General features: G+C 51.2%; 1 long non-coding RNA gene across 2 annotated transcripts; it reads right to left on the bottom strand.

Annotated features, from left to right (window-relative positions):
• Positions 1-1538: 1538 nt before the first annotated feature.
• Positions 1539-10855, bottom strand: LOC137776439 (uncharacterized). 2 transcript variants are annotated; one of them, XR_011076217.1, is made up of 4 exons: positions 10745-10855; positions 9897-10049; positions 9383-9477; positions 1539-4582 (listed from the first exon to the last, which is right to left on the bottom strand). It is a non-coding gene; the product is annotated as an uncharacterized lncRNA (long non-coding RNA). The 2 variants fall into 2 exon arrangements; XR_011076216.1 differs by lacking the exon at positions 10745-10855 and having other exon boundaries at positions 9897-10264.
• Between the last annotated feature and the right edge of the window lie 217 nt (positions 10856-11072).

Genomic DNA, 11072 nt, shown 5'->3' with positions numbered 1-11072 from the left:
GGACGGTAAATCCACGTAACACGTAGCAGAGTCTCAGCCTCCGGTGCACGGGCTGCTTTCCCCGGGGGGCGCCCTCACCCGCTCCCGGGGCGTGTAGCGCTCTTCTTTCCTGAGAAGCAGGGCTGTGTGTCTGCAGCCTGTTCGGCACGTGAGCAGCGGGCAGGCGAGCGAAGCTCCGTCAGCACCCCCGTCGCCCGCGTTACCCCCTGAGCCAGCGCTCCCGTTCCCGCCCGAACTGTCCCCAGCCCGTTCGTGTAAGAGTCGTCTTCCGCGAAACCGGTCCCTGGGGCCAAAGAGGTTGGGGGCCGCTGGTCTAGGACACTTGCTGTGGCTGCCCGCCAGCCCGGCTGGGTGCACCACGCTGAAATGAGCTTCCTTGCCGAGGAAGGTCACTCCGTTTGCCAACATCAGTAAAGCCGGCCTTGCGGGAACTGGAGAGGCCACCCTTCCCCCTCTTCCCCCCCCACGTGCTCCGTCCTAAGTGTTACTGCCAAGCCGCGGTGGGGAGCCTGTCACCGGGCCGGGCTGCCGGCTTCCTGGAGGGCCGCTCCAGCCCTCAGGGTTCCTGCCCGGCTTGTCCAGGGATCCCTTCGGACGAAGCGAGGGGCTGCCACGGGGGGACGTCCGAAGAGCCCCGCTCACCAGAGCAGGAAGCCCGACGTCGTGAGCTGTCGCCGCCCGAACTGGGGTGTCCCTGTTCTCATCACACGTTCCCGCGAACCCGATAGGCGGGGCACCGATTCTCTTCAGGCGCCAGCTGAGGCCGGCGGCGTCCTGCTCCCTGCAAGCCCGCCGGTGACGCCCCAGGACTCGGGACAAACCCAGGTCCTCGCCGCGGCCCGCGCGACCCACGGGACCGGCCTCCCTCCGGGCCGCCTGCAGAGGCCCGCCTCCCTCTTCCCCGTGTGCGCGGCGTCGCGGGGCTGCCGAACGTGCCTGTGGGCCGGCCCCGCGCGCTGCCCGCGCTCCTGTGCCGCGCCCGCCGCCTCCCGCCGCCCGGGCACAGCGGCTGAGCGGCGGGAAGCGGGTGGGTGAGCGGCCGCCAACGAGCGAGAACAGACGCACCTGCCGGGGCGGGGGGAACGTCAGGGCCCCGCTGCCCCGCGTCCGCGCTGCGAAGGGGAGCCTCGGGACGCGACGGGCGCGCCTGCGCGCTGCTCTGGTGGAGGCCCGGGGCTCCCGGGCAGCGCGGTGACCCGAAGCGCCAGAGAGCGTTTCCCCCCGTAGCCCGGAGCTACCCCGGGAACCAGCTCGACTCCATGCGGAGGACACGGCGAGAGAAAGGGAACCGCGTGGGGCTGGGGGGCCGCCCGGCCGGGCCCCGCGGGGTTCAGTGCCACAAGGCTTTTTACACCTGAGTTCTCGGACTTCCCCCTTTTCTCCCTCTTTCTTACCTGTTTTTCTCTTCGCTTGGGGTTTTGTGGGGTTTTTGAAAAGTATTAAGAAGTTCTCCTCCTTAAATACACTGATTTTTTTCAACCCGCATTTGCTGTCCCCGCTCACATCCCCCCCCCCGCCCGCCAGTTGTTCACGTTCCCAACACGGGCACCTCAAACGTGTCCTTTCCTACCTGCCTTTGTCGCTTCTACTCGTCAGACGGCGATGCGTGTGCCATGGGAGTGAAGCCGGTCCTCCTCCCTCGGTCAGCCCGACGCGGCGTCGTGGCTGCCCCTCACCGCGCACGCGTCCGCACACACGCCCGCGCACGCGCCCGCACACGCGCGCCCGCACGCGAGGTCGTCATCCCAGGTAGACTACGTGCCTGAGCCGCTCACTTCTCAGGAGGGTTCCGCAGACAAGTCAGACCCAATCAGGCTCCGCCAGGTACGTTTCTGTTTCTCCTTAAACTCTGTGGGCACTTCCAGGGAGACTTCTGCGAGTTTCCGCTTTATTTAAATCAGCTTCTGAAAATGGTGGCGGCAGGAGCCGTCGGAAGCTCGGTCAGTTCCTCTGACCCTCTTACCTTTCCCAGAGCCGAGCGCACTGAAACAAAGCTAAGTCCGGCCTAGAGGTTTAAGAGCTGCTTGAGGTTTTACGTGCTCTCACCTGGGAAAAGCAGTTGTTCCTCACCCCGTTCTTAGGGCTCTGCTTCTGTGCGGTGGCCCTTCTTTTTAGCTGTCTCAACCTCAAAGTGAATGAAGCCCTGAGGTGACCCAACCCTGTCCTCTCTGGGAAAACAGAACTCAACGGAGTGAGTTTTCAAGATCTTACTGGCTTGATTCAGTGAATCGGGAGGCATCCAATCTAGCGGGTAGAAATGAAAGACTTTTTTTTTTAATCGAAGTATAGTTGATTTACAATATTGTGTTAGTTTCCGGTGTACAGCACAGTGATTCAGTATTTTTGCAGATTATAGTCCATAATAGGTTATTACAAGGTAATGGGTATAATTCCCTGTGCTGTACAGTATATCTTAGCTGCCTATCTAGTTATACATAGCAGTTTGTGTCTCTTAACCCCATGCCGCTAATGTGTCCCTCCCCCCTTCCCTTCTCCTTTGGTAACCTCGAGTGTGTTTTCTGTGCCTGTGAGTCTGTTTCTGTTTTGCAAATATCAATACATTCAAAGTGAAATGAAAGGAGAAGGGAGTGGAAACAGGGAGGCAGAAAAGTGGGTTCGTTGTGGAAAGGTCACTTTCCTTTAGGGGATGGCAGGGGTCGATCAGGCCTAGCGCTGACCAGGTGAATCCCGATTGGACTGGTTTCACATTCCATTTCTGGGACAGGCTAACACTGTAAATAAGTCTCAGTGGGGTGATGTGGGGTTTAGCATAAGTGGCTCCATTTGGGGCTGCTGTCTTGTTCTTAACACCTCCATGCCTTGATTACTTGTACATTTCAGGAAAAGGACTTAACTGCCCTGAATCATAGAGAGACTTCAGTTACGGCCAGTTAGAAAACACTACTTCTCTGGACCAAGAGTTCAAGTTCCAGCTGCTAGACTGATACATGAGTTCCTCATTAGCCAACTGCCATCCTCCAGTTGGACGGAGGACAGCGCGCTAGAGTCCAGCATCTGGAATGTGCTCTGTGCCATGTACCAGATGGTTCCAAACTCTCAGGACACCCAGTGCCCCACGTACCTCTTAAATACAAAGAGCAAATGTCCCTTTTAGGAGACATGGGGTTGCATGCTAGGTGCTTACGTCTCCATGGCAGCAATGAAAGGATGAAGATGACTGTTTAAAGCCTGCGAACTTTGAACAATTGATTGAATGTAAAGTTGATGTTAATCTGAAAAACACACATTTTCACATAAAAGGATCAGATCTTTGCACGCAGTAATTATCACAGACAGAAAGATCCTGCTTTGTGGGTAGCAGTGCTTAGAAATCAAGAAGAAAAAGGATTGTGGGATAAAAAAATTTTCTGAGCTATTCCTGTAAGTAAATCTTGGTCCTTGCTTTAGGTAAAAGTTGAGATGGGAAGAAAAACATTTTCAGGGAAACAAAAAGCTTACAACAGGGTTTTGGAAACGAGGTCTTTTTAGACAGATGGATGTAGTTTCCGAATTGTTTTTTGGAAATTGTTTCTTAACTCTTTGACCTGAAATTGTGCTTAAAGTTTTGCAGAATAAAGAATACTTTTGGTGTTGGTTGTACAATGTCCTGTTAAGAATTCAGCATTTATTTTATCAAGAGATATTTTTATCCAATAGGATAAGAATATATTTTTTCTCCTCCAGTTTCTTCAGGGAATGAATGAAAAGAAAACTGTGGTGTTCATCTTTTAGGGGATGGCCGGCTTGTTAACAATGGTATCTCAATTCAAGAACTGAGGAAGCAGGATGGTAGGAGAAAAGGGATGGCACAGGTTCTCTAAACTCTTGGTTCAAGGTGAAGTTATTTTCATTGCATTCCATAAGCCTTTCATTCTTTGTTTCCGGAATGTATAAGACACTGGAAATCAGGTGTATCTGAGCTGTTCAGTTCCCATTTTTGCTGGATTTTCAGAAATCTGCTAAAGTTCTCCCACATGCTAGATTTCTCAATATATGTTTCTTGTTAGATGGGCTCAGTATGGTTTAGCTTTTGCTTGTTGAAGTTATTTACATGGCCTGAGGTCAGATGGTGTTTTTTCACATTTTGCTTGATGGAAATCCATTGTTTTTATAGCAAAAGATCGGTTTCAATGAAGTGGTAGAGAGCTTCACTTCTAACGCGTCTGTTTAGCAATACATTCACCAGGCACTCAAATCTTCTGGAGAAGATATAAAACCATGAGGTCTGTATCTGGAGTTTTGATGCGGTGGTTCCTCTTCTGAGCTGGGCTGATTCGCACGTTGTCAGGCTCACACACCAGCCAGGGAGCAGGTCAAGCATCACATTCTTTCCAACAGAGGCAATGGAGAGGTGGCTTTACTTGCTGGAGAATTATGTAAAACTGAGATGTCTGGAGGTCATCGGTGGTAACCAGAGGAGAAAAGTGAACTGAACAGGCTGCTTCCACTTAGCAAGGCTTCTCTAGAAGAGTATTTACAAGTCTAAGTCCAGCTCTGGTAGAGCTCAGTTTCACAGAGTCAGAGAAAAACTGCAAAATAATAATATAATCCTAATAATAATCCTAATCAGTCCATCCACCATCTGAAAAGCAAGGAGGGAGGGGGACAAAGAAGAGGGAAGTGAGAGGACTCATTCCCAAACCCGCCCACATGTATTCCTTTCCGCTTTATCTTTGTCTCCTTGGCTCTCCTCTCTTTCAAGAAGTCTGCAAGTAGAGCGAATGGGGGTGAGTAGCCAAAATGGTAGCCATCTGTGCTGCGCTGGTAGGAGAGCCTCTGGACGTAGGCGACCATCTTCCCTTGGATCATGGATGTCCAAGGTCACACTCTATTAGCTCAGCAACACATGCAAAATAATAACCATAAACCCAGAAATGTCCCGTGGAATTTTCTCCAGCTCTCGTAACGAGGTTTGCAAAGCTTCTCTGTCAAGGAGAGTGGGGATGTGTAATTTCGAACACGTTTTTAATAGTTTCTCCTGGCTCTCTCCGAAGAAGAGAGAGGCATGCTGGCACGGCTGTAGGAGAGGGGGCAGCTTGACAAGAGCAGTGCTAGACAAAGTCACCCAGGTGCTGGTAGCACTCGGGAAGCAGGGGAGCTGCCTGGGGAGCTGGGGCTCGTTGGGCAGAGAGCAGCACTGGGGTTGAGTGTATGGTGAGCACAGAGGAAGACAGGAACCCTCAAAGCTCTCTGGCCAGGTCGAGGCCTCCCCGTGACCAAGCAGGGTTTTGTGAAAACAGAAGAGACGTAACAAGAGTGGGAATAGTAGCAGGTGCCAGACCACCAAGGAGCACCAGTTAGGGTACCCAGAGGGCTTGGCTCTTGACTGTAGCAGCAGACAGACACGTGGTGTAGCTCAATGTCTTAGACACACTGAGGAGGACTCAGAACTCCTGGAGACCAGGGAGGGGGAGGGGTGTCACTCCTGGGCTTCTCTTGCTCGAGAACCCAAAAAAGGACTTACCAGAAGGGATGTGAAGAAGTAACAAGAAAACCCCACACGCGGGATAAAAAGAGTCATATGAAACATGAACTCTGTGCCTTTCTTCCTTTCTCCATTTCCCCACCAGTATTTATAAGACCCTGACCATGGTTTCTTAACTGAAAATCGGAACTCATGGTAAGACGGCAGGTCAGAATATTTGAAATCCAGACAATTTTGAAAAGTCTGTGACTGTGGTCACTATAATATAGGTGTCATTCATGAATGTACTGAAGTGATTTGCTTTTCAAATTAGGAAATGCCACCTTTATTGAGATAAAACCCTTTCTATCTTTTAGCTGATAACTGGTAATAGAGAAGTTATTTCCTCACAGTCAATCTCAATGTATCATCTGTTTGTAAGGAAGAGAGGAATTGGAGATTTACTGAATCAAGGGGGCTGCAAAAGGCTCTAGGGCTCATCTGTTCCCAGCCCCTCGTTTGACAGACGATGAGGCTGGAGCTCCAGGAAATAACCAAATCAGTGGCTGAGAACCCAGAGCCCCACTTTTAAGCTTGGTGCCGTTTCTACTACCTTCTGCAGCTCACTGTGTATCTGCTTCATGTGGGCTAGTTCCGCCTTGAGAGGTGTGCTCCCAGCCGTGTACCCACCCACTCTCAGTGTCTGCAGTGGAACGTGGCGGGCTGTGTCTTTGACTCCTAGCACTGCAGCCCCGGTGGGAAGGAAAATGCTGAGTGGGGTCTGGCTTTGGCACAAGTAGGTAATCGTGGTGACTGGCTGGTAAGAGCTATGAGAAAGACATGAGCTCCCCGCGGTACCATTTTCTTCGCCGAGCCCTGAGTTTATCCTGCCGGCCTCCTTGAGGTCATCTATTTCTTTCCTGACAAAAACATCTGGTTATTTCAAAACTGAAATTTTCATGCATTTCAACTCATATAGGAATGTCGAAAAGCTGTTCTGAAAAACATAGCTCCTCCCTGTGCCAAACCAGTTGGGCTGGATTGAACAACTGTTGTTATAAATCTCCACTCTGCATCGTCAACAGCCCAGAAGGTACAAAATAGAATGTTTCATGAGACCAGCCAGACGGATTGAATAAGACCTGCCTGGGGGAGCCCTGTGTGTTAAAGAGTCTGGAGACAGCCCTTTCTCTCCTCCCTCCTCAGACTCTTCTTGCAGACAATTTCTGGGACTGCTGGCGAGAGGACAGCATGTCAGGGTTCTCTGTGTTCACAACAAATTCTTTTTTGTCCTTAAGTGGAAAAATATTTTATGACATGGCAGAGCGACTGCTTGTTCTATGAGTGATTCACAAGGAAAACTCAGCGACCTAACGATATGTGTCCTCGCCAAGAGGCAGGGAAAGGGATAAAAAAAAAAAAAAGTGACCCACAATCAGAAGTCTGAGAGGAACTTTTAAGATGCTCGACCACCTTTCCACTGAACAGTTCCCACTGTGGGCTATGGAACTTCCACCTTTGCTGTCTTTTATTTCATACCCATCCTTGTCCACAGGTTGGAACACCCACCCCCAAACTACATGCACAAAACCTCCTGTCCACTTGGGCTTTGTTTTAGTGCTTTGTTCTCTATTCCCTATTTCCTAGGATGTGCATTCTTATCAAGAGAGTCTGTTGTAATGCTTGGTACTTCTGTATAATTCAGTGCTGTAAATAAAGGCTTCCTCAGTGATCCTAGAATCAGAGGCTATGCAAGAGAGGAGACCCAAGGAATCATCCAGTTTGATTTACCATCCACTGCAAGATCTCTGGCTGCAAGATGTCTGTCAGCAGAAGCGTTGGATCTGGTCTGGTCTTGCAGCACAGGGAGCTTAGCTCACTGCTTCACAAGGCAGCCTCACCAGTTCCTCGGAGGTTCTCTGTTCTCTTGTTGAACACGTCTGTCACCCTGATTTCTTTCTGCAACCCCCTCCTCTTCTTGATAGACTGTCCTTTAAATATTTGAAGAGAACACTCACATGTCCCCAAACTTTCTTTTCCAGGTAGCACATCCTATTTCCTCAGTCATTTCTCTTGTTTTTCTTTTTCTCTTTCTCTTCCACTTACATTCTAGTTGTTCTTAGTCCTCTGATTTTTTTCTTATGAGCTCATGTCAACCTGACTCTCCTCCATCCTGTTTTTCTGTGATTTATTGTGGAAATTAAATATAACACATTATCATCTTCCTTCTGTGTTAAGGTTCATTCCATCAATTTTAGCCAATATTTGAGATTGTTGATGGCATTTTGAATCTTGAGTCTGTCATCTATAATACCAGCTCTCTCTTGATGTTTTTCACTTGGAACATTGATATTCTCCCCATAAAAATGACTGATTAAAAAGTTAAAGTCTAGAAACAACTCTCTAGATGTTATCAGGCTGTTAATCACTCTTCAGATTCAGTAATTTATCCATTTCAAATCCAGCTAAACTTATTATCATCTAGCGCGTACTTCACCACACTTTGTATAAAAATATTGTTGGATGTTTTGTCACATGTTTTGCTGAAATCACTGCATAGCATGTCCACTACAGTTTCCGCACCTATCAGCCTGGAGATGCTGTAAAAACTGGAACTAAATCTAGAATAGGAACCTGTGTTGGCCATGTGGGTAGAAGCTTTCTTTTCTAAATAACGTTCTCATGCACTTATTTGCTTTGCTGCCTTTGCTGCTGGCATTCCTCTTGGTTTCCCTTTTGGATCCATTTCCTTCCTTGTTCCAAGTACCAAGATGCTTTTCATGGACCATGAAAGAACTTACCTAACTCGTTTCCTAAATTCCTGTTAGCGTGTCCTGCAAGATAACACCTGTATTTTAATGGCAGCCTTCTGTGCCTCAACCCAAAAGAGTGGGGCTGGGGAATGTGTGCTCACACCAGTGACTGGCGGCGTCACATCGCCTGGGAGCTGCTGCTTATTCTGTAAAGCTGGCCTTCTCCTCACAATCTGCTTGTTTGTGTGTCTGGCAACTCTCGCTGTGCAGCCAGCTCCCCAAACCCTGCCCCCAGCATGGCAGACAGGCGCTCCTGTTACGCAGTGGGAACCTCCACGTGTCCCCAGGCTATGCTTCTTTTAGGCAGTATTGGGAACGGCCCCAAGGGATTTATGCCTTCAAAGCTCTTTCCTAAACTGCGCTAAACCAAGTTAGGCCCGTTAGGGGTTTAAAAACCTCCACCTCTTCTTTTTTCGCATCTCCCTTCCCAACACTCTCCTTCACTAGCAGCAAGCGGGAGGGTTCATTCATTCATTCATTCATTCACTCAGCAAAGAGCTGTTAAGTTTCTGCCATGTGCCAGCCTGAGGTGGGCACTGGGGATTCAGAGGTGAGCAACACAGCAGAGCTCTGCCCCTGGGAAGTCACCAGCCCAACTAGGAAGACGGGTTTTAAACACAGAAAAATGACAGTGTGAGAAGGAGGTTATGGGAGGGACAAGATCTTATCTCGCTCCAGAGGTTGGGGCAATGATGTGGGAGGTGATAGAGATCACCTGAATGGACCTAAGAGCCCAAGAGAAGCCAGCCGTCCCTGGGGACCATGCCCAGAGTCCTGTGCCCCCAAACCCTTCTGAGCTCCCCCGAGGCTGAGGGCTCCATGTGTGTTTTGGGCAGGGGATCTAATAAGATCTCATTTCATGGTCCATCTCAGTTTAAACTCTGGGGCTGTCACAGCCTTTGTTTATCTGCAGAATATTGACCACCCTGCAGGGTGATTCATTTTCACAGGAGAAATGTCTGCCGGGTGTCCATCTCATCTCTGGAGTTGCCAGCTCTCCCCACCGTCTCCCCTTCCTCTTCAAAACCCCAGCTATGCCCAGAAGTGCCCCCGAAGTAACCAGTTAGAGTTAGAATTCCGGACTGTTTTGTCCCAAGGGCGTTGGATTTCAGAAACTAGGGCTGGGAAATGGGTTTTTGACGATTCTAACCATGGCTCCACTTACGTGGCCCCGCGGGATCAGTGGAGGGCCCCGTCTTCTAACACTCTTGTCTGGCGCTTCAGGTCTCCTGACACGCAGACCCCCTAGACCTGCAGAGTCTGTGAAGAAGGGCAGGTGGATGAGAAGCGTTTTCCCAGCCTTGTCCATCTTGGGAAGGGGCTGCTTCGCCCCTGAGCGCCCCTCAACCCCGCTCCCCGCCTTGCTCCTGCCTTGGTCGCCTCCCGCTGAGACCCCCCAGGCACGTGGTGCTGACTGCGGCTGGCTGCACAGCCGCTTTGTCCCTTGCTGGGCGTCCCTTCATTTCCCTTTCCCAGGCCTTCCCGGGGTGGGGGTGGGGGGCTGCTTCCCTCTAGCATCTCCTTGGATGCGAGTGAGAGGCTTTGCACAGAGACTCGGAGCTGGAGAGCCGTGAAAGGCATCTGCAAACGTGGCAAGTTTCCCTTTTGCGTTCTCCCGAAACATTTGACAAGAATTAAAGTTTCCCCCAGGGGCACCAGCTTCACATATTAAAACCAACCTTTTTTCCTTCTTATAGTCTCTCTCTGTCTCCCTCCCTCGGTCTCGGATTCAAAGGGAAGGATTTCCTCTGAAGTAAAGCCCCTCGTGGCCCAAGCGCCCCCGAACGGCGGGGGGGGGAGGGGCGGACCGGCCAAGGCGGAACCTGTTTTCTCTGGAAAAATAATAAAACGTGGTGTCGGTTTCTTTTAAAATGGCTTCTGTTTCACAGTTCAAGTTGAGCTTTCTGTCAGGAAACGAGTGCCGGTTCGGCCTCTGCGGTGGAGGAAGGGGCGGGGACGGGCTCGCAGGGCGTGAGGCTGCTCGGCTGCCCTGGGTGGTCGGGCTCTTGCCTCGCCCCTCGGAGCCCACGCGGAGCGATCCAGGCGCCGCAGGGCCTCTGCGCGCCACGGGGCAGCAGCCTTGACCCTTCCCTCTGGCTGGGGTCACTTGGGCAGCTCTGGGCAGGGCTCCCTTTAGGAGGGACACGGTCCAGCATAACCAGGCAGAATATACGTCTGTGATGACGCCAGGCAGCCACTGGATGTCGGCAGCCCGGGTCATATTAGGACCACGGGGACGGGCCAGTGAAAATCCCAGGCGTTCCTGGACAAGTCTGCTTCCAGGAAAGCAAAAATGGAAATCGGGGGCAGGGGACTGGGAGAGGAGGGGGGCGGGGAGGCTGAAGACAGAGGCGCAGCCATAAATATGCATGTCTGGGCCGTGTGTGTTTCAAATGGAATGTGAGCACGCACACGCAGGGTGTACTGGAGGCTGTTTGTGAGCGTCCCCCAGAGGGCGGAGGGCTCGAACACACATTTGGAATGTTCATTGGAAACACGTGCGCCATGAACAAAAATGAAAGCGTACCTTCGACACGTTGACCGTGCACCCAGGCAATTAGCAAGCGGTTCCTTTCGATTTGCTGGGCTGTGGCGCTCGGTCGCCAAGCCCTAACGCTGCGGCGGTGGTCGGATCCCTTTAAGCCCACGGAAGGCTTTCCAGAGCCGTGCCGTGGCTAGGGGGCAGCATGGAGGCGGGACTTGCTAGAGTCGATGTGCTAAGATTCCCGAGGGATCCCGTTTGGAGACGGGATTTAGAAAGTATTCATTCCTACTTGAGAACTTCTTCTAACGTGCGTGCAGGGAAGCGTGTCCCTCAGGTCAGTGCACTTTCTCATGCTGAACACGTCTGTGTG

The sequence above is a fragment of the Eschrichtius robustus genome, chromosome 1 (genome assembly GCF_028021215.1).
Source record: "Eschrichtius robustus isolate mEscRob2 chromosome 1, mEscRob2.pri, whole genome shotgun sequence".
NCBI classification, from domain to species: Eukaryota; Metazoa; Chordata; class Mammalia; order Artiodactyla; family Eschrichtiidae; genus Eschrichtius; species Eschrichtius robustus.
This window is presented reverse-complemented; position numbering and strand designations above follow the sequence as displayed.